At 36.6% G+C, this 23219-nt stretch overlaps 1 long non-coding RNA gene across 9 annotated transcripts in view; it reads left to right on the top strand.

Annotated features, from left to right (window-relative positions):
* Nucleotides 1-4926, top strand: part of LOC138158837 (uncharacterized) — a 106256-nt gene extending 101330 nt beyond the window's left edge. For all 9 annotated transcript variants that reach the window (XR_011167748.1, XR_011167745.1, XR_011167747.1 and 6 more), the window contains one exon: nt 4160-4926. This is a non-coding gene — a long non-coding RNA (uncharacterized lncRNA). The remainder of the gene's footprint in view (nt 1-4159) is intronic.
* Nucleotides 4927-23219: the final 18293 nt, after the last annotated feature.

Below are 23219 nucleotides of genomic sequence, written 5' to 3'. Positions count from 1 at the left end.
GAGAATATTTTAAAAATATTTAAAGGTAGATCCACTTGGTATCTGCTTGGGTCTTTTGGAATTGAACCAGAAGTGTAGATTTTTTAAAGATGAAGGTGATTTACTTGTACTTATAGCTTTAATCTTAGTTATATGTAAGTGTAACCACTGATTATAATTACCCATTATTTAGTTTCTTCTTTTTAACTCCACTAAATTCTTACTCTGAAGTTTCTCATGGTTTAGAAATAACCCTCTGGTCCTAAAGCTTATGCCAATGGAGCACAAGCTCTTTAAAGTACATACTAAGTGCTCAATAAATGCTTGTTGACTGCTTGATTGTCAAATGGTAAAGGCCTTGATTATGGACCTGGTGAAGGAATGTCCTTTGTGTAAGGCTCATCACTACAGAGTTAGAAGTAAGAATTTTTTTTACACCAAACAACTTGTTAAATTACTCATTCATTGTATTGAAGAAAGAATTGTGATGAAATCGCACATGCTTGAAGTAAGGATGGATATAGTCTATGCTTAAGAACATTAGCTAGGCATAAATAGGTCCTATTATAATTTGAAAATTCTTGTTTTGTCATTTGTGGGTGTTCTTTGAAAAGAAAATCCTCCCTCCATGTCTTGATAGCTATCTCTGTACTCTTCAAAATCAGTGGGTGAGAGAAATCTCAAACTTCATGAATTTTACTTCAGCTTTAATCCCCAGCTAACTTTTCCAGAAAGCTTTTATAGGATCATATGCTCATAAACTTAGAGCTGGAATAAACCTTAAAGGTTGTCTAGTCCAAACACCTCATTTTCTAGATGAAGACACTGAAGATCAGGTATAAAGTGGTAAATGTAAAGTAGTTGGTCCAAGGTCACATTTAATCTTAGATCATTTCACTGAAAATCCAGCACCCTTTCAAGTGAACTGTGCTATATACTCATAACTTTCATTTGGCAGTTTTTGAGAAATTCCAAAATGGATACTTTAAGGTTCTTTCCTCAAACCCAGAGCGACCATTAATTAGTTTTGGTTGGTTGGTTAGAAAATGTCCCTCAAAGAATCTTGATAGACAGTTACCACAGAGGCCAGTATTGATTTATTAAAACAAAACAAAACAAAAAAGACCCAACAAAATCCAAACATGTATGTGCATGAATAATTTCACTTCTGTCAAGGGTTGCCAGACCATTTTAATCTCTTACCTTCAATAAAAATGCTATAAGTAGCCAGAGGTACAGGGCATCCCTAGGCTTGAAATTTTAGCCAAGATAGTTTAATTGCTGTTTCCTGATCTTGTGGATGAAATATGAAATTGAGAATAAAAGATATTTAGGGTCTGCTTAAAAAAATTTGGGAAACATAAAGGAAAAATACTTTTTCTGGAAGAGGCATAAAATTAGCTAAAAACTTTTATTTGAAGTGCGAAAAGGAATACCCAAATGATTCCAATTCACATTTTTGTTTTTTATGGTAAATACATGACAATGATGTTGATGCTATATTTGTTGGGAGTTCCTAGCACTGTATTCTGAATGTTGTAGGCACTTAATAACTATTTGTGAATGAAATGGAATGGAATGGGGGGAATCGATGAGTGACATTCATGGACAGCTTGTTTTCTATTGAGGCTCTTGAATCCAAAGAGGAAAATTCTAACGAGTTAACACTTAAAAGTAAAGTGCAACATACTTCAGGGCTTTTTGATAGTGTCAGTCATAGGATTTAGAGCCCCAAGGATCAAAGAGGTCACCCACTCATATTCTTATAACCCTAGAGCTAACAGAGACCTCAGCAGTCATCCAGGTCTGTGGGGTCAAACTCAAATAGAAACCGGGGCCACTAATATGCACATAAAGATTTCTGTGAGCCACATATCGATTTACTTTTACAATTTAATGTTATTGATGTTTTATTACATTTTTATACATTATTTTGTTAACTATTTCCCCAATTATATTTTAGTCTGGTTCAGGCGGTACTCATTAGTGGTGTGGGCTGCATGTGGCCCCTGGGCAATGCATTTAATGCTTCTGATACAGTCCAACCTCTCATTTTTCAGATGGGGAAATGTAGGCCCAGAAAAATGACATGACTTAACTAAAGTCACATAGGAATCAAGTGTCCAAACTGGGATTTGAATCTAGGTTCCAGAGTAGAAGCCCAAAGCTCTTATCATTGTATTAAACTGCTTCTTCTTGAAAGAGAGAGAGGGAAACTAAATGTTCAACTCATTTGCACATGATGATGTGGAACTAAAGAATTGCTTTTATTATTTTTGTATGAGTTGAATAAAGCTTTATAGTCTATCAAATTGCTTGTCTTCTCAAGGAGGAAGAAGGAGTAGGAGAGAGGGAGAGAATTTGAAACTCAAAATTTTAAAAAAATGTTAAAATCTTTTACATGTAAATGAGGAATATTTAATTAAATAAGTAAAAATAAAAAAAAAGTTTTATCATCAAAATGGAACATAAAGCTTTATTCAACAAATACAAGAAATAATAAAACTAATTATTTTGTTCTACATTATTGGTCATTAAGGGAAAAAAGTGATAGGAGAAAAGAAAGAGGAAGAGATTCAGAAGAATGGAAGGGAGAACAAAAAGAAAGATGAAAGAAAGGGGAAAGAAATAGGGAAATATTGAATTTGAGAGGGAAGAAAGAGAGGCAGAGAGGCAAAAGAAAGAGGAAAAAATACTGGAAAGAGAGAGAATGGAGAGCAGGATTAAAAAAAGCCAACATTTCTTTCCTAATATCTCCTCCTTGTTATTCACACCCATCAAGTAGTTCTGTTCTGCCTTTTTATGATCCCATTCCACCTTCTGCCCACTAGGAAATTAAAACTTTCCTTTTCTGCATTTGGTAACTTGAATATTATGACCATTATTACTATCACTGTCACTATTTTCTTCCCCAATCATTCTTCTGCCAAAAACCACTTGGTGGGAACTTTTCTCTAGTATCATGACAATTCCTTCCCTCTCCATTCTGAAAGGAACTTCTCAGAGTGATTCAGTGATGTATCCATGGCTTGGCAGAAGATAGGGACATTGGATGAGTTGCTTAGACAGTACAAAGCTGAGGTGAAGGTGAATTCTTCAGCAGTTCCACATAGTATTTTAAGTATAATAGAAGTTATGGGTTATTCTTTCATACTTTGAGTGTTTTTCAGTGAATGTATATGAATCTTGTATTTTCAACATTTCTTTTGTGGTGGAGGAAATAATGTGGTGGAGGAAATCACTTTCTGATACCTAATCTACTTTATACACTGGGTACCTTTCTAGGCAAATAAGCAGCATAGTAGATAGAGCACTGGGCTTGGACTCATGAATACCAGAGTTTGAATCCTGTCTCAGATACTTACTAGTTGTGTAACCCTGGGCAAGTTACTTAGCCTCTTTCTGCCTTAGTTTTCTCATTTGTAAAATGGGAACAATAATAGTAGCTACCTCATAGGATTGTTATGAGGATCAAATGAGATGACACACATAAAGTGTTTGTTTTTTATCTTAAAATATTATATAGGGATGGATAAGTGGTGCAATGAATAGAGCACTGGCCCTGGAGTCAGGAGGACTTGAGTTCAAATCCAGCCTCAAACACTTAACACTTACAAGCTGTGTGACCTTGGGCAAGTCACTTTACCCTAACTGCCCTGCCTTCCCCCTCCAAAAAGCAAAAAAAAAATGCTATATAAAGTCTAGCTACTATTATTAATTATTATTATTAGAAGGGAGTTTATTAATCCCTTTGGAAGATACTATAGTCATGAGCCAAACATAAGCTTTAAAAATTTTTCTCTGGATTTCTGTAGGAATGTAATGAACTAGAGGAAACAAGACAAATATTAACCCTTTCCTTTGGGGCCAGACTACCGGAGGACTGAACTGGGTGCAAGTGAATACAAAGGTGGGGCCCATGAGGCTCTAAAGGATGCTCTTTATTCTCTGGGATAGAGGGTTATTACCTCAGACAGTAATGTTAAATGTCAGCCTATTGACAACAGGACCTATTTTTGTTTCTGCTTTGTATCCCCATCCAATCCCTCTATCAGACACTTGATAAAAGATTGTCGAACTGTATGATATCTGATGCTTTTCAGACATTTAAAACTCATCACCTCTTTGATCTTCACAATTACCCCCCAAAGTAGATAATATGTGTCTCTCTATTTTACAGATGAGGAAGCTCATACCCAGAGAGGATGCCTTACCCCAGGTCATGTGACTAGGAAGTGGACGAGCTTGGGCTGGAAATCAGCCTTCTGACTTCACATCCAATGTTCTTTTCATTATAGCACACATTAGATTTCCTTCAAGTTGAAGTCCATATATTCTCAAGTTACTAAAAATTGTGTTTATTTGGATATAGATGAAATACCTGTTTTATTTGCCCTGTACAGACTTCCCCATGCTGGTAACTGCACACTGCAATTAATCACTTGTGAATGATTTTGGGAAACTAAATGGACATGTTTGACAACTCCAGTTGTCTGGCAAAAGTTTTTCAAAGAGGATTAGATAAACATCCTATTGAAGAGCAATGAGATGGATTCCTAGGATTCTAGCCATAATATTATGAATTTATAGTAAAATTATTTTCTTATGATATATGTGGACCACGATCATTTTGTACAAACTTGTATTATAGAAATCGAACAGTTATTCTGAGAGTCTGATTTCTGAAGCATTCTATTGTATCATTGCTCATATAGATTAGGTCAGGATATGGCTTTATAGCTGTGTTTCTTAAATGGGGAAGAAATAGGAGAGAAAGGTAGAAGTTGAAAAGAAAATTTAGACTTACTGTAAGGAAAAAAATCAAACCCCTTTCTAACAATTAAAACTGTTCAGAATTAGACTAGATTGCCTCGGGGTAAAGTAGCATTTATCTTATATAAATCATATTTAATTTTAAAATTAAAAATTCTAGCAAAGACTCAATAATCACTTGTCTGGTATATTGAAGAGTAGATACTTTTTCAGGTATGGGGTAGACTAAATGTCTGATGTCTATTTGAATTCTGAAATTGAAGTACAGAAAAGTCGTATCTGAAGCTGTTAATATATTGCATGCATCTTTTTAAAAATACATACTGTACATGTGCATATAATTTGGCATGGAGGCCATCTCCAGTCATTCTAATCTGTATCATGCTACTGGACTCAGCTGACTCTGGAGGAGAAAGTGAGGCTAGTGACTTTGCACAGCCCTTTCTCACTTAAATTCAATTCACTTTTGACTTATGTCATCATCTTCCTGAAGTCATGGTCCTCTTTGAAAATGAAGGACAAGCAATAACAGTGTAATATAGTAATACTGTTTGCTGTGTGTGTCTGTGTTATCTTCTGAACTTCTCTTCTGCATATTTTTAATTTTATTGGTATTCCTCTTTATTTTTTTTTGTATTACTATCATTATCTCCCACTCTCCCTCCAACATTTCTGCTACTCTCCCAACACTGCACCATTGTGACACATAAGTATAGTTAAGCAAAACAAATTGGTGGTGTATTGGTGATACCTGAAAATGAATGTCTCATTTTACACCCACAGTCCATCACCTCCCATGGCTTAGGAGACATACTTCCCCATCAGTCTTCTGTAGTTGTGCTTGGTCATTCATTGCATTTTTCAGAGTTCTTAAGTCATTTAAAACTGTTCATTTTGACATTGGTGTGGTTATTGTATAGCTAGTTCTCCTCATTTCATTCTGTACCAGTTCATATGGTTTCTGAGGTCTCTGAATTTGCTCATTTCACAATTTCTTGGTACAAATCCAATCTAGTTATTTTAAAATTACACTCCTTTTAAATATTTTATTCAGAATTTTTTATTAATATTTGCTATGGAAATTATTTTTATTTTTTAAGATTTGCTTAGGTCTCAAAAGGAAGCACATTGAGGGGATCAATTATTATTATTTTTTTGCTGACTATTTCTTTCTGTAATTTAATAGTTTCCATAAAAAACTTAGATGCTATGCCATTTGGTCCATATATATTAAGCATTGATACTATTTGATTATCTATGATGCCTTTAAGTATAATATAGCTTTTCTACTGGGCTCTGGAGGAATGAGGCTGATGACTTTGCACAGCTCTGCCTCACTTAAAACTAATTCATGTGCAAATCAAGACATCACCCTGGTGATGTCATTGCTACACTTTGAGAATGAAGAACAAACAAACAACCTGTTTTCCTGCTTATCCTTTTTAACCAAGACTATTTTTTCCTCTGTGGTCTTCTCTGAGATCATGATTATTATTATCCCTGCTCTTATTTTTTTTTGAATTTGGCTAAAGGATAATAAATTATACCCCAGTCCTTCATTTAACTCTCTGTGAACAGTGATGTTGCAAATACATTTCTCATAAACAACATATTGTTGGGAGTTTTCTTTCTAATTTATTTTGCTACTTTCCTCTGTTTTATGGGTCAATTTGTCCCATTCATATTAACTCTTTAGTTCTTATTATGTATTTTCTCCATCATAATTTCTTATACTTTTCCCTTTTCACTACTTATCATTTCTTCATCAAAAAGAAAGGGGTAAGGGAGTGGCTAGGTGACATAGTGAATAGATTACTGGCCTGGAGTCATGAGGACCTGAGTTCAGATCCAGCCTCAGACACTTCACACAAAACTAGCCATGTGACCTTGGGCAAGTCAATTGCCCCACCTTCCCCCCCTCCAAAAAGTGAAAAAAAGGGGTAGAGAAAAAGAAGGAATCAAAACATTAGTAATATGTAATTGAAATTACCCATTTCTACTCCTTTGTGCCTCTTCCCCCCACCAAAAAAAATTAACTTCAATTTCTATTTCTTACATTCTATAATTCTCCTTTATGATTAACCATCCAAGGCTAAAATTTGTTTTGCTTGTTATTATTACTTTTCCAAATTCATTTTCTCTTATTATTCTCTCTCATTTCAATATCCATTTCTTTCTTTTCTTAAAACCAACAAAACTGAACATACCCACATTCTGGTCCTGTATTTGTATCATTTGCCTATATCTATGACCCTTGACATTTAGATTCTGATGGGGCACTTTCCTCCTTCTATTAGAATATAAGTACTTCATCATTTGTCTACTTCCAATTTTTCAACTATATTTAACTTTTAAAATTTCTCTTGCCTCCTTTGTTTGCATTTTGAATTTTTCACTCAGTTCTGGTCTTTTTTTTGAGGGGGGAGGTGAAGCAATTGGGGTTAAGTTACTTACCTAAGGTCATGCAGCTAGTAAGTGTAAAGTGTCTGAGGCCAAATTTGAACTCAGGTCCTTCTGACTCTGGGACTGAGGCTCTATTCACTGCACCACCTAGCTACCCCAGTTCTGTTCTTTTCATCAGGGCTTCTTGAAAGGCCTCTATTCTAAGTCTTTTTTCCCTATAGGAAAAGAGATAGTAATCCTAAAGTGCTCAATTATTCACAGTAATAATGAAGAACAGTATGCCATGGACTATACAAAATAGCAGGTAATATCTTTAAAAAATTTTTAAATTGTATTTAATTTTTTCCCAATTACATCTCAAAACAATTTTTAGTATTCATTTTTGCAAGATTTTGAGTTCCTCCTCTTTCTCCCTCTTTTCCTCTCCTCCCTTCTTCTGAAAATTTTATATAGGTTATACATGTGTTATCATGTAAAACATATTTCTATATTAGTCACAATTGTGCAAGAAGAAACAGATCAAAAGGAAGAAAAAGCACAAAAAGTAAAGTAAAACAATGGTTCACTCTGCATTCAGAGTCCATCAGTTCTTTATCTGGATGTGGACAGCATTTTTCTTCATGAGTCCTTTGTACTTGTCTTGGATTGTTGTGTTGCTGAGAAGAGCCCAGTTGTTCACAGCTGATCATCACACAATATTGCTGATATTGTGTACAATGTTTTCCTGGTTCTGTGCATTTCACTTTGTATCAGCTCATACAAGACTTTCCAGGTTTTTCTGAAATTTGCCTGTTCATCATTTCTTATTGCACAGTAGAATTCCATTACATTCCTATACCACAGCTTGTTCAGCCATTCCCCAATTGATGGGTATCCCCTCAATTTCCAATGTTTTTGCTACGACAAAAAGGGCTGCTTTAAATATTTTTGCACATGTAGGTCCTTTCCCCTTTTTTATGATCTCTTTGGGATACAGACCTAGTAGTGATATTGCTGGATTGAGGTATGCACAGTTTGCTTGCCCTTTGGGCATAGTTCTGAACTGCTCTCCAGAATTGTTAGAAACAGTTCGCAACTCCACCAATGGTGCATTAATGTCAGAATTTTCCCACATCTCCAGCACTTATAATTTTCCTTTTCTGTCATATTAATGAATCTCAGAGGTATGAGGTAGTACCTCAGAGTTGTTTTGATTTGCATTTCTCTAATGAAAAGTGGCTTCAAGCACTTCTTCATATGCATATAGATAGCTTTGATTTCTTCATCTGAAATGTGCCTGTTCCTATCCTTTGACCTTTTATCAATTGGAAAATGGCTTGTATTCTTGAAAATTTGACTCAGTTCTCTATACATTTGAGAAATGAGGCCTTTATCAGAGATTCTTGTTCTAAAGATTGTTTCCCATCTTTCTGCTTTCCTTCTAGTCTTGGTTGCATTGGTTTTGTTGATAAAAAAGCTTTTTAATTCAATATGATCAAGAACATCTATTCTACATTTTGTAATGCTCTTTATCTCTTGTTTGATCATGAATTTTTCCCCTTCCCATAGATCTTACAGGTAGACTATTCCTTGCTCTTCTAATTTGCTTATGAACGCCAGGTAATTTCAACATTCATTTACAATGGACTTCAGAATGATATTCTCCCTCAAACTCCCCAACAGATTTACTTAGTAATTATGCTTTCCTTAGGGTAATATTGAAATTAGTATGTATTCTCTGAGTGCATACTAGTTGATGGTGGGAGAAATGACCCCAAAGTACACTAACTGGAAGAGAAAAGTAGGCTCATGGATATTTCATATAAGGATAATAATATTAAAATATAACATCTGACTATGACCCATGATTTTATCTCATTAGGGACACTGTCTTCTTTACAATTTATATAATTTAGAAGTCAATTAGTGCCTTTTGTGGAGAGGAGTTGGCTACCCCATACTAAAATGGTCATTAGATTGTCTAATTCATATTAATTCAGGTTTGAATTTGTGTTTACCCTGGTTCATATCTTTGATCTCTCCTTCCTCTATTCTATACCACAATTGGGTCAATGTTCAATGTTCTTTCCACTTTACCACATACTTTCTCAGGATTTCTTCTAGGCACAAGTAAGGTGCTATCTCCTACTGCAGGTTTTTTCTGTTAGTAACATGCTTTCCTCCTTGAAATTATTTTGTATTTCTTTGTATATTCTTCTTATCTATCTATCTATCTATCTATCTATCTATCTATCTATCTATCTATCTATCTATCATCTATCTATCATCTATCTATCTATCTATCTATCTATCTATCTATCTATCTATCTATCTATCTATCTATCTATCATCTATCTACCTACCTATCTATCTATCTATTCATTTTTTGTTTATCATTTTTATTCATTCATTCGTTTGTTTATTTAATTGTAGCCCTCCAGAAGAACGTAAGCTCCTTGACAGCAGGTGGGATTGTTTATTTTTATTTTTTTGCCTTTTTGGAGGGCAATTGGGGTTAAGTAACTTGCCCAAGGTTACAGGGCTAGTTTTTTTGGGTGGGTGTTAAGTGTCTGAGGCCAGAACGGAACTCGGGTCTTCCTGACTCCGGGGCTGGAGCTTTTTCTCACTGAGCCACCTAGCTGCCCTCGGATTGCTTTATTTATTTATTTATTTTCTATTTTTCAACTGCTTTATTAACTTCTGATTTACATCATTCATTTCCACCAGATTTTGAGTTATAAATTTTCTCCCCATTTTTCCCCTACCCACCGCCCCAAAATAGCAGTCCCACAGGATATCTCCTCCTCCAATCTGCTCTCTCCCATACCCCTTTCGACTTTTCCAGTGGATCTCTATGCCCCAGTGCCTGTATATCTTATTTCCCAATTACATGTAAAATAGTATTAATAATAGTATATATATGTATATATGTATATATATACATATATATTTAAATATTTGATTTTAAAACTTTGAATTCCAGATCACCCACCCTTACTGGGAAGATAAGCAGTTCAGTATAGATTGTACTGTATGGCTAATGCAAAACAATAACATAGTAGATATATTGTAAAAGACTGACTATATTTCCCTCCCTCCTATCCCACCTCCCATTTGTTCTATTCTCTACTTTGATCCCATCCCTTTTCAAAAGTGAGTGCTTCCAAATTCCCTCTCCCCTAGCCTGCCTTCCCTTCCATCATCCCCCCTCTCACCCCCTTCCCCCCTACTTTCCTGGAGGGTGAGATACCCTATTTAGTGTGTATTTCATTCCCTCCTCAAGCCACATTCAATGGGAATAAGTTCCATTCCCTTTTGCCTTCCTATTCTTCCCCTCCATTGTAACCATTTTCCCTTGCTTTTTCTATATGAGATAGTTTACCCCATTCTGTCTCTCCCCATCTCCTCTTATTATATTCCCCTCTCACCTCTTAATTTCACCTTTTAAGTATCATCCCTTCCTGTTAAATTGGTCCTGTGCCCTCTATCTATGTATACCTGTAAACATGTATGTACACATTCACATATATATTCATGTGCCCGTATACCCTCATATATAGACATATATATTTCTATTCCCTTCAACTACTGAGAAAAGTTTCAAAAGTTACAATTATTGTTTTTCCATGTAGGAATGTTAACAATTCAACTTTGATAAGTTCCTTATGATTTCTTTTCCCTGTTTACCTTCTCATGCATCTCTTGCTTCTTGTATCTGAATGTCAAATTTTCCATCCAACTCTGTTTTTTTTCATCAAGAATGCTTGAAAGTCCTCTATTCCACTGAATGACCATATTTCCCCCTGAAACATGATACTCAGTTTTGCTGGGTAGGTGATTCTTGGTTTTAACCCCAGCTCCTTTGCCCTCTGGAATATGATATTCCAAACCCTTCAATCCCTCAGTGTAGAAGCTGCCAGATCCTGGGTTATCCTGATTTTGTTTCCACAATATTAAAATTGTTTCTTCCTGGATGCTTGTAATATTCTCTCCTTAATCTGGGAATTCTGGAACCTGGCTATAATATTCCTAGGAGTTTTCTTTTTGGGATCTTTTCCAGGAGGTGATCAGTGGATTCTTTCAACCTCTATTTTGCCCTCTGGTTCTAAAACATCAGGGCAGTTTTCTTTGAGAACTTCCTGGAGGATGATTTCTAGGTTCTTACTTTGATCATGGCTTTCAGGTAGTCCAATAATTTTTAAATTATCTCTCCTGGATCTATTTTGTATTGTTTTATTTTTACCTTTGTGTCCCTAGTGTCTGCCATAATGTCTTGTATGTAGTAGGTTAATAAATGTTTTTTGAAATTGAGTTGAACTGAATTCACAGTCCTAATTTGGAGAATTTTAAATTTTCTGTGTTTATTAGATGTACACTCACACTGATGAAGATTGGCATAACTTGAGAGAAAAGGAAATGTGTGTGTGTGTGTGTGTGTGTGTGTGTGTGTGTGTGTGTGTGTGCAACATCTATTCACTACACTTTGTAGACCTCCTCAGTGGTAATGTGTGGATCTGGGAAGGGAAGAAGAAAAGAGTCTCAAGAGGAACAGAGAAAAGGAGGGAATAGGAAAGGGGCAGAGAAAAAAATGAGATGACTCCTATAGTGTTTATTTACATTGTAGCTGCATGTGGACCTTAGAAACTGTAAGAAACATATGGATGAAACACAAGTGGAGGAATAGAGAAATTTTTTTTTCCAAGAATAGACTAGACTCAAACCAAATTTTAGTTTTTGGGAAGCATGTTTTTAGGAATGCTGAATGTGATTTCCTGTTTTAGTGTAGAGACTCACAAAAAGGCTTATAAAACCAAACCTCATAAAATGTCTTGGATATTAACTCACTCATATGACACAACCTTTTGATGAGTTAAGTGTAAATGAATCAGAAACATATGAATTAAATAGCCTTTGAAATACACATGGATTCAAAGTTTGAAAAAGGATGAAAAGTGCTTTGGCAAAATGTGTTTTGGGTTTTGTTAAATTCAAACATTAAAAAGTTCAGGATGTGAAGTGATCCCCAAATGCAAGCAGACTCACTCATCCCTAATTTAAAATTCCAGTGAAGACCTGACCCAGAAAATGAACAATTGAATTTAGAAGGAACTTAATCTTAATGTGCTAGAAGGTAAGATTTTTGAGTTTACTTTCCAATGGTCCATCAAATAACAATAATAGCAGGCTTACCTATAGAAAAGATAAGTTATTATATTATTTTCTAGAATAATTTTTGTGTTCTAGAATAATACACATGATGTTGGTTTTGTGTTAATTTTTGGTGATGAGGTAGCAGTGAGAGAAACTGTTTTTGAAGACTGATGGTTTACATTATTCCCCACCCCCCCACCCCAGCTCTTGAATCTAATATTTGGCCTCAGTACACAGCCCTAATAGATATTTCCTTGTTTATGCAAAACAATAATCAATGATGTCAGCATAGCTCTGGAAATAGAATTTCTTACTTAACATGTGTTTACTCTGCTGGCTTTGAAGCAGTAGAGCAGAAAACATTGCAGTTTCTTGAGAAACACCATTGATTGCTTTTTATAGAGGGTATCAGCAGCAGGGTGGTTAAGAGTTTTACTAGATATTTTAAATACAGTGAAAATTTCTATAATCATGGATATTTGGAGAGTGACCTCAAAAGGATTCAAAGCAGAGAGAGCATTAGACCTAGTAGACATTTAGGTAAAAGATCTATGAGAAGAATAGTTACTGCATTGTCTGGTTTTGGTGTTTTCCTAAGGTAGTTGCTTTCCAGCCATAAATCAATTCAAAATCAATATCACAGCATTGGGTATAACACTGCTGTTGGACATGCCATCTTTCAGAGCATTACAAGAAAGAATGCTTGGTGCATAGTAAATTCTTAATAAATGTTTATTGGTTGATTGCTTGGTTGCTCAAAAGTCTAGGGGCCACATGTGTGTGCATGTATGTGTAATAATCTTGTTGTTTGGATTCTATCTATCCTTACTTTTCCCCTCAGTCATTTGTTTAAAAATTTTCTTCAGTAGGTGTTCATTCCATGTTCTTTTCTAGGCTTTAGGTTATTCTGATGTGGAATTACTCACTCAAACATATCAGTCCTTCAATCCTTTAAAGACCAATGATTTCACCATTGAAGGATTCCCTTCAGTGACATTGATAGAATCCCTTCTATGCCTTATTATATGATATTCAAGAGTTACTGTGGCCAAAATTTTTTTCAATCTGTAGCCAACATGGTGAGAATCATCTCTGAATTTAACTTGCCTGTTTCTCAGACAGCAGACACACATCATTAGGTCTATACTCAAAATCTTTTCTGTTTGGTTGGACCTGCTGGACCCTGGGTTTTTCTGATAAGGATTTCGAGAATTTGAAGTTATCTCTGAAACATCAAAGTAGAGATTTGATGAAGTAAACATTTTAGTATAATGCTCCTCAAACAAAAAGTGCACACCCACCTTTCAACAAAGAGAGTTTTCACAGAGAAGAAATGGTGTCGTGAGAGGACCCTCTTATGATTCAGTTCAATGAATATTTATGGAGCACATACTGTGTACAAGGTACTATAGTAGGTTTTTGTTTCACAAAAATGAAAAATGAGATTGAAGAGGGACTTAATGAGTCAGGAAGAGGAATAACACATGTACAGGGAAAAGTATGATACAAGGTAGAATGTGATTAGAGCAAAGAAGGATTCTAGCCAAAGAACTCTAAGAAACATAAAGAGGTAGAAAATATACTTGAGATAGTAGGATGATCAAGATAGGCTGCATGGAAGAGGTGTCATTCAAGTTGGGACTTGAATGAAAAAGAATATTTCAATAGGCATAGATGTGGAGGGAGTGTGTTATGGGAATGAGAGTGGGAGCACAGCCTGTGTGAATGTATAGAGGTGAGGGATAACTTAAGACCATGGAACAGCCAGTAGGTCAGTGTGGCTGACCTGAGGAGTTCATGAGGAGTTAAATAAGTCTGGAAAGTTAGATTCAAATTAGGTTGTAAACCATATTGTAGTATTTTATTCTAAGGTGCTGGGGTGGCATTGATACTTTTTGACCAGATAAGTGCTGTCATCAAAACTGTACAACAGAAATATGATTTTGGAAAGCTGTGGGAAGGCTATAGTAGAGAAACTGGAACCAGGGAAATTAACTTGGAAATTATAATGATAACTGAGGTGAGCGGGCAATGAGGACTTGAACTAGAATGGTTGTAGTGTGACCGGAGAGGTAGGGACAGGTATAGGAGATGAGGTAGAGATGGAAACTTGGCTCTTGATTGGATATGGATATTGAGGGAGAAGGAAAAGTCAAAGATGATGGATTTTGAGCCTGGAATTTGGTGGTATAGGGAAATTAGGAGAAGGTACAGATAGAAAGTAAAAAGACAATGAGTTCAGTTTGGGGCATTTTGAGTTTTAGGTGCTGGTGCCTGTCCTTAAGGAGTTATTACCAGGAACATTTGGAGTCAACTCTGAGCTGATTGTTAAATTTTCTTTTCTTTTTAGTATTTTTTTTCATTTTAAATTTATTTATTTTTAGTTTTCAACATTCATTTCCACAAGATTTTGAGTTACAATTTTTCTCCCCATCTTTCCCCTACCCCACCCCAAAATAACAAGCCTACTGAATATCCCTTCCCCAATCTGTTTTCTCTTACATCCTCTCCCATTACCCCCTAACTTTCTAGTAGGGCAAGATGGATTTCTATACTCTGGTGCCTGTATATCTTATTTCCCAGTTGCATGTAAAAAACAATTTTTTTAAACATTCGTTTTTAAAGCTTTGTGTTCCAGATTTTTTTCCCTTCTTCCTCACCTGCCCCCATTGGGGAGATAAGCAATTCAATATAGGTTGTACATGTGCAGTTACCCAAATCATTTCCATAGTAGTTATATTGTGAAACTCTAACTATATTTCCCTCTATCCTATCCCACCCCCCACTTATTTTATTTTCTCCTTTGGTCCTATTCTTTTCAAAAATGTTTGCTTCTAACTACCCTCTCCCCCAATCTGCTCTCCTTTCTATCATCCCCCTCTTGTTCCCTACCCCCCTTACTTGCTGTAGGGTAAGATACCCAATTGAGTGTGTATGTTATTCCCTCCTTAATCCAAATTAAATGAGAATAAGGTCCCATTCCCTTTCACCTTCCTGCTCTTTCCCTCTATTGTAACAGTTTTCTCTTGCCTCTTTTATATTAGATAATTTACCCTAATCTATCTCTCCCTTTCTCCTTCTCCCAATAAATTCCTCTCTCACCTCTTAGTTTTATTTTTTAGATATCATACCTTCATATTCAACTCATCCTATGCCTTCTATGTATACATGAGCATACATATGCTCACACTCACATATATATTTATATACAAATACACCCTCCTATACATACATAAAAATGTGTGTATACATATTGTATCAGCAATGCAATATTCACAATGCCTACAGAAATTATAAATATGCTGATGTGGTTATTAATCACAAAACAAACAAGGCTTTCTATATGGGGGATAAAGCTAGAACATTTATTAAACACCAAATGACTGAGTCCCAAAACCAGAAAGTCAAAGCCATCAGAGTAGTTATGAAATTGGCACAGGTAGATAAAGTAGAAAGCACCCACATTCTCAAGCCTTTAAAACAGAACAGGCTGCCTCAGGCAAAGGTCTTCCTCTCCCCCACTCACAGCAACTACTCAGTATCCAGGAAGCTTGCTCCTAGCAGCTCTGGCCCCTGACAGTCCTCAGCAGGAGTCCTTAGCAGAAATTCTGGCTGGCTCAAAAAGGGGTTTGCGCCTACACCTCTACCTTGGCACTACCGCTACCAATGCCGCTGCCTCTCCTGCTGCTGCTGCCACTGTCACTGCCACTGCCAGTCACTGCAGGAACTCTAGCTTGGCTTCCGCTTCCTCTTGTCCCACCCCTTCCTGCTATGTCAGCAAGTCCAGTGGGGCATGGAAGATCTTTAAATCCCAAAACCATTACACACACACACACACACACATATATGTATATGCATATATATTCCCTTCAACTATCCTTATACTGAGAAAAGTCTTATGGGTTACAATGATCATTTTTCCATGTAGGAATATAAATAGTTCAACTTTAATACGTTCCTTATGATTTCTTTTTCTTGTTTACCTTCTCATGCTTCTCGTATTTCTGTTCAGCTCTGTTTTTTTCATCAAGAATGCTTGAAAATCCTCTATTTCATTGAATGACCGTATTTTTCTCTGTAGTATTATACTCATTTTTGCTGGGTAGGTGATTCTTGGTTTTAGTCCTAGCTCCTTTGACCTCTGGAATATCATATTCCAAGCCCTTTGATCCCTTAATGTAGAAGCTGCTAGGTTTTGTGTTATCCTGATTGTGTTTCCATAATACACACATTGTTTCTTCCTGACTGCTTGCAGTATTTTCTCCTTGACCTGGGAACTCTAGAATTTGGCTATAATATTTCTAGGAGTTTTCTTTTGGGAATCTTTTTCAAGATGTGATCAGTGAATTCTTTCAATTTCTATTTTGCCCTCTGGTTCTAGAATATCAGGGCAATTTTGCTCGATAATTTCTTGAAAGTTGGTATCTGGGCCCTTTTTTTGATCATGGCTTTCAGGTAGTCCAATAATTTTAAAATTATCTCTCCTGGATCTATTTTCCAGGTCAGTGGCTTTTCCAATGAGATATTTCACATTGCCTTCTATTTTTTCATTTGTTTGGATCTGTTTTATAGTATCTTGATTTCTCATAAAGTCACTAGCTTCCAATTGCTCCAGTCTAATTTTGAAGAAGTTATTCTCTTCAGTGAGTTTTTGAAATTCCTTTTCCATCTGGCCAATTCAGCATTTTAAGGCATTCTTCTCCTCACTGGCTTTTTGGTCCTCTTTTGCCATTTGAGTTAGTCTATTTTTTTGTTTGTTTTTTTTTTTGGAAGGGGGAGGGCAGGGCAATATTGGGGTTAAGTGATTTGCCCAAGGTCATGTGGCTAGTAAGTGGATCAAGTGTCTGAAGCTGGATTTGAACTTAGGTCCTCCTGACTCCAGGGCTGGTGCTCTATTCACTGTGCCACCTAGCAGCCTTGAGTTAGTCTATTTTTAAGGTGTTATTTTCTTCAGTGCATTTTTGGGTCTCCTTTAGCAGACTGTTGACTTGCTTTTCATGTTTTTCTTGCATCATACTCATTTCTCTTCCCAATTTTTCCTCTACTTCTCTTACTTGATTTTCAAAATCCTTCTCCATGGTCTGTAACCGGTTGATATTTTTCTTGGAAGCTTTTGATGCAGGAGTTCTGACTTCACTGTCTTCCTCCCACTCCATGCCTTGATTTTTTTTTGTCCCCTCAAAACTATTGTATAGTCTGTTTGTGCTTCCTCTGCTTGCTCATATTGCCATCCAATTACTTGGCTTTTGAGCTCTTTGCCATGGTAGAACTCTGCTTCCAGAATGGAGAGAGCTTTGTCCCAAATTTGCTGGGGTTTTTACAGCTGCTGGAGCAATTAGGAAGGCACCCTTTCTACAGGCCCACAAGCTCTGACACATTGGCTGCACAACCCAGGACTACCCCCCAAAACTGAGATCCATATCCAAGCAGTTGAAAGCAAGAATGTTTACCCTCTGAATGGTTGCTTGGTCCCCCTACTATCTATAGGGCAGGAGCTCCAGAAGCAACCATGCAGTGGCCACACCTCTGTGCTTCTTGGCCTGGGGGCGGGGGCTGGAAGAGCACAGTCTGGCTCTTTTCCAACAGAATTCCACACTAACCTTTAACTTTGTCTTTGGTGTTTATGGGTTGAGAAGTCTGGAAACTGCCACAGCTGCTGGTGATTCACTTTCCTGAAGTCTGCTCAGGCTGCTGCTGGTTGGGGCTGGCCTGGGGCTGGAACCAAGTGGCTAGCACAGGACTGAGCTTAGCTCCCAGCTTGGTGTGTTAGACCCTTCCTGTCAGTCTGCTAGGCTGCCTACAGTGGGAGATTTGTTTCTCTTTGTGGGTTCTGTAGCTCTAAAGTTTGTTTAGAGTCATTTTTTACATATATTAGAAGTGATTGGAGTGGGAGCTCATGCCAAGTTTGTGCTTCTATTTTGCCATCTTGGCTCCACCCTGATGGTTAAATTTTCAGTTATTTAATTATATTAATTGTTAAAAATTCAGTGAGAATTTGCATTTTAGAAATTTGCAAATGCTACTAATTAGGGCTTGATTTATTGTTTAGACTTAAGAAAGATATGGATAAAATGCTAATAATGCGGATTAAACTTAAATGTATGTTTTTTTTTTCTTTTTAAGAGGGAGTTCTCAGACATTTATACCTATTACCTTATTTTATCTGCTGTGACTCACATCATAATTTGAGGTGCATCTGATATATCAATAGGAAATATAGATAGAAGTGAAACCAACTGATGGATCAAATCATTATCATTAGTATTATTATCATATATTATCATTTATTTATTGAAAGTGCACATGCAGCTCCTTATTTTGGGATACTTATTTATTAAGTATAAGAAACATTTTATTAAATATAGTTCTTTGAAATTCTTTTTGCTTGTATATTAAGAATAAATAGTTTTCTTTGTAGAATATCCTTTTGGAAAGTCATGGTTTGTATACTAACAAGTTCAATTAAAAATTATTTGTAATAAAAAAAAAAGATTCCTCTCCCACCCTGAGAGAACAGTTGCTATTTCCAAGGTTTTTCTCAGGAAAATAATCAATACCTGAAATGGGCAACTGGCCCACTATGAGATAATAACTGTCTCCCAAGGTCACTGAATATATGTTATCCTTAGACTAATTGTAAGAATCTGCTCATCATGGGTTTTCCCCCAGATAAAGAATCCTCTTCATCTGGGTATCTTCATGTTCTTGAATTCATGCCAAGGCTGAGTTACCTGAAAGATGAATGGTGAACTTGGAAAAAACAAACAAACAGAAGAACTGTCCATGCATGATCTTAGTCTCACATGCTTTGTCCAGTTGGCATTCCTAAATCTTTAAGGCTGACCCAAAAGTTGGACTTTGTTGATAAAAAGTGATTTTAAAAATATAACTTTTTCTCTGTGTAAGTAAGAGCATTCTTACCTCAAATTACATTACTACTGAAGGCTGGGGTCCTGTGACCTTTACACTAATGTTGGTACTTATATCAGTGTGATGAAGGGGACCCAGGAAATTTATAAGCTCAGAAAGTTATGCTCCTTATGTGTAAGTACTGAAAGAGATCTTGGCAATTTCCTTCCTGCCTGTACTCACTATCCATTCTGATCTGCTTCAACATATCATTCAATAAACCTTGTTGGAACATACCTGAGTTGTGTGTTGAGTTTTGCTTTCATCTTTTATTGGTACAGAGGCAATAATTATCACCAACTATTCATTTAGAGAACATTTGCTGCTAAATTTTGGGAAATGGATGGGCATCTGATCACCTTGCCAATCTTTGTAATTAGCTCCACTAGCCATTGGGACATCTGCATAGAAATGTCCAGCAGACTTTTGAGAATGATAGATCAGAGGACAGACAAAAGACTGGAGGTAGCTATATACTCTGGAAAATTATTTGCACAAACCTGATAATTTGAAAAATTAGAATAGTTACAATAGCCAAGGAAGTATATAGAAATAAAAGTACCAAGAAGGGAGTCTTGTGAGACACCCACCCATGGTGAATAAGTAAAGAAAACCAAACAGACCTAGATAGACAGGATAAGACCCAGGAGTGAGCGATGTCACATAAACCAAGGAAGGAGAAAATATTAAAGGGGGTGTTTGTGGTCAGTAGTGTCAAATGATACAGACAGGTCAAGGAAAATGCAAATTAAGAAAGGACCATTGAAATGGGAGATAGTAACCTTAGAGAGATTTCAATATTATAATGAGGTTTGATGCCAATTTAATTGAAATCGGTCCAATGGGATAGACATTTTTAAAATACTTATTCTGTTACCATACTGCTGAAGAGTCAAGAAATGAGTTGAGAGAAAGTGAGGGCAGTAAGTGTGGCATATCATTTCTAGGAATTTAGAATTGAAAGGGAGAAGAGTTATATAATGATGACTTGATGAGTTATCAGCATCAAGGGAAGATTTTTTTAATGGAGGAGATAAGAATATTCATAGGCAGAGGAAAGGAGTTTGTAGAGAAGTAGAGATTTAAATGTAAAGCAGTCAAGGAAAATAATTGATATAGCAGGATCCTGGAGAAATGAGAGCGTATGGAATCAAGGGTATAAATGGTGAGGTTAGCTTAGGCAAAGAGAAAGACTAGCTTATCCTCTAAGACTATAGAAAGGATGAGTGAAGACTAAGAGAAATTCTGATATGGGGAGGATGTTAGAGTACGTGAAGGATGATCATAATCTCATTAAATCCAAGTTTATTTGCTATGGGAGGGGGAGGATAAGGTAGGAATAGAGTTGGTAGACTGAGGATGAGGAGAAAGTTTGGGGAAGCTGCTAAGGGGAGTGTGATTGGGAATCAATCAGAGGAGGATTGCTGAGCAGTGTTGAGGGCCCAGATTAGCTTAGATGCTGTGAATTTGTAGAGGACTTAGACAGCTCTTCTTTTTGGCTACCTCTAGCTATATTCAAAGGCTGGGAAGCAGGAACAGATAGAATTCTGACTTCCAGATCTGTAAGTAACTTTTGCAGTCTAATGCTTCAGTCAATACTGTACTTGTAACATCAGTTCTCACAAAGAACAGGAGCTTGCATAAAATTTTCATTTTCATACCTGTTAATTCTAGACACCCTATAATCATATATTGGTGTTTAGGTTAAGAAAAAAAGGCCCATTCAAGTCAGTTTGAAAGTCTTAATGGTTCAGGTTTTTCCATTTTTAGTGACAGTATTTTGGATATCTTCAAGACTACTTTTGTATTCTTTTCTTTTTCAAAATTATTGTAGGATTTCATAGGCATAGCCTTGGTGTGCTATTTCACACTTGGAATACCAAAATGAATTCATCTTCATGTCAATGACTTATCTTAGGAAATGGTTCAGGACACTATGGCTAGAAAGATAAAATGACTTAATAAGCTAGCATTTTTGCTAGAAAAGCTTGCTGAAACTGACAAGGGATCAACTGATTCACTAAACCCAACTACATCAAGATCTCAAAGAGGAAGAGATAGGAACCATAGATCCAGAGGAAAAGGGTTAGGTGGCAGTGGCCAGAGTGCTTGATCTAAAGGCAGAAAAACAAAATCAAATCCGGTCTCAGAGACTCCCTAGCTAGCTGTATGAACCTCTATCTGCCTCAGTTTCTCAATGGTAAGATGGGTATAATAATAGCATCTCCATAAAGCTGTTGTGAAGATAAAATGAAGCAATATTTGCAAAGTGCAAGTGGAGATGCCAACTCTCAAATCCATTGCAACTAAGGGTAAATCATAAATTTATGGAGTATTGACCCTTTGGCATGAGAAGGGCTCGCCAAATGGAGTGGGGCCATTTTATTACCTCTTCTTGTTAGTGCGATTTTTTTTAAGCAATTGGGGTTAAGTAACTTGCTCAAGGTTACACAGCCAGTTATTTCTGGGTGTGGTGCTGAGTATCTGAGCCTGGATTTGATCCAGGTCATCCCGACACTGGAGCCGGTGCTCTTACTCTCTGAGCCACCTGGCTGCCCCATTGTTAGTTCGATTTTAACAAATATTTTTACTTTAAAATTTTTTAAGCCTCTTAGGTTACAGGAGGAGCAGGAAGAAGAGAGGAGCAAGGACAGGGGACCAAGGCCATTAGAGAGACACAAACCAAATTCCTGATTTTCTCAGGGGTATTATCTTGGGTGACGGCTCAGCATTGATTAGGTAACATTTGAGATTGATTTTAATTCATGTGAGTTTAAAGCTGAGATCTTGAGTACTGAAACATATGTGAGCCAGGAAAATGAGAAATCCTCAGTACTGGGTCATCTTCACAGTGTTCATGGCAGGCAAGAGGGGACCCTGAATATGGAACATGGGATCTAGTATCGAACGAGTGAGGGGGTAAGTGTATGAAAATGGTTAACTGTTTATAAATGCTGGAGAGCTGCTTACAATTTAGAACTAATTATCTTATTCTTCCTGTTTTATAGTAATGTCCTATCCTCTTAACCACTCTTCACACCATAGACTTTGTTCCTTAGAGCACTTGTCCCATTCTACCTTGCATTATAGTTATTTGGACTGTGAATGATCTTATCCATATTTGTATCCCCCTACAGTACCTTGCACAATTCTTTTTACAAAGTGGGTATGTAATAAAAGTTTGTTGCATGAATAGATATGCATACAACTCTTATGCATCAGATTAATTTGATTACAACACTAAACTTTGTTCAGTATAAGATAGGACTTAGCAACAGACTGAGAAGTCAGGAGAGCTGGGAGTCCAGATTACATTACAACCAGCTTTGTGATCTCAGGCAAATCACTACCTTTCTAACTGTAGCTTCTTTAACAACAGCAACAACCAAAAAAGACTAAATTATCATTAAGGTCTCTTTGAGATGTAAAAATTCTATGTTTATTCTTAATTTTAATTCAGTTCAACATTTACTGAATGTGAGCACACATGAGATGTTAGTCTTGTTGCTATATAGCATGAGTGTTAATTCAAGACTTTAAAACAAGAGAGGAAATACTAGGGACATCCTTATTTGGCAAGGTAATATCGCAGTTGCTAATATCACAATAGCAGTGATCAGCAGACATATTATTGTGAGCAAATCTAAAATTATTAAAGTAAGAAAGACATGGCCAGTTGTGTTGTAGGAGTGAAGGATGATAGATCGATAGCCCAAATATTCCAATAGTACCCATGAAATGTAAGAAGAGCTAGAAGAAAGCCTCTGGCATAACCAGATCGAACCACTGTGGACGATCTACAGGTGATCACAAGCACAAGCACAAGAAGGGATGGATGGCTTTCCATTTGCACCAAGAGAGGGAGTACCCTCATCCCTGACATCTCAGATCCACTGAATTTTGGGAGTAAGGTGACACCTTGGATTCATATGGTTTCTTTATTTAAGGAGGTCATGGGGATTCCCCTGAAGCCACATCATAAATTATGGACTTTGGGAGATCAATTAGGCCACTGAGGTACCATT

This window comes from Petaurus breviceps, unplaced genomic scaffold (genome assembly GCF_028583685.1).
Source record: "Petaurus breviceps papuanus isolate PSGF00001 unplaced genomic scaffold, PetGlider_PUasm1.0 175, whole genome shotgun sequence".
NCBI classification, from domain to species: domain Eukaryota; kingdom Metazoa; phylum Chordata; class Mammalia; order Diprotodontia; family Petauridae; genus Petaurus; species Petaurus breviceps.
Note: the sequence above shows the minus strand (reverse complement) of the source record. Positions and strands in the feature narration are given on the sequence as shown.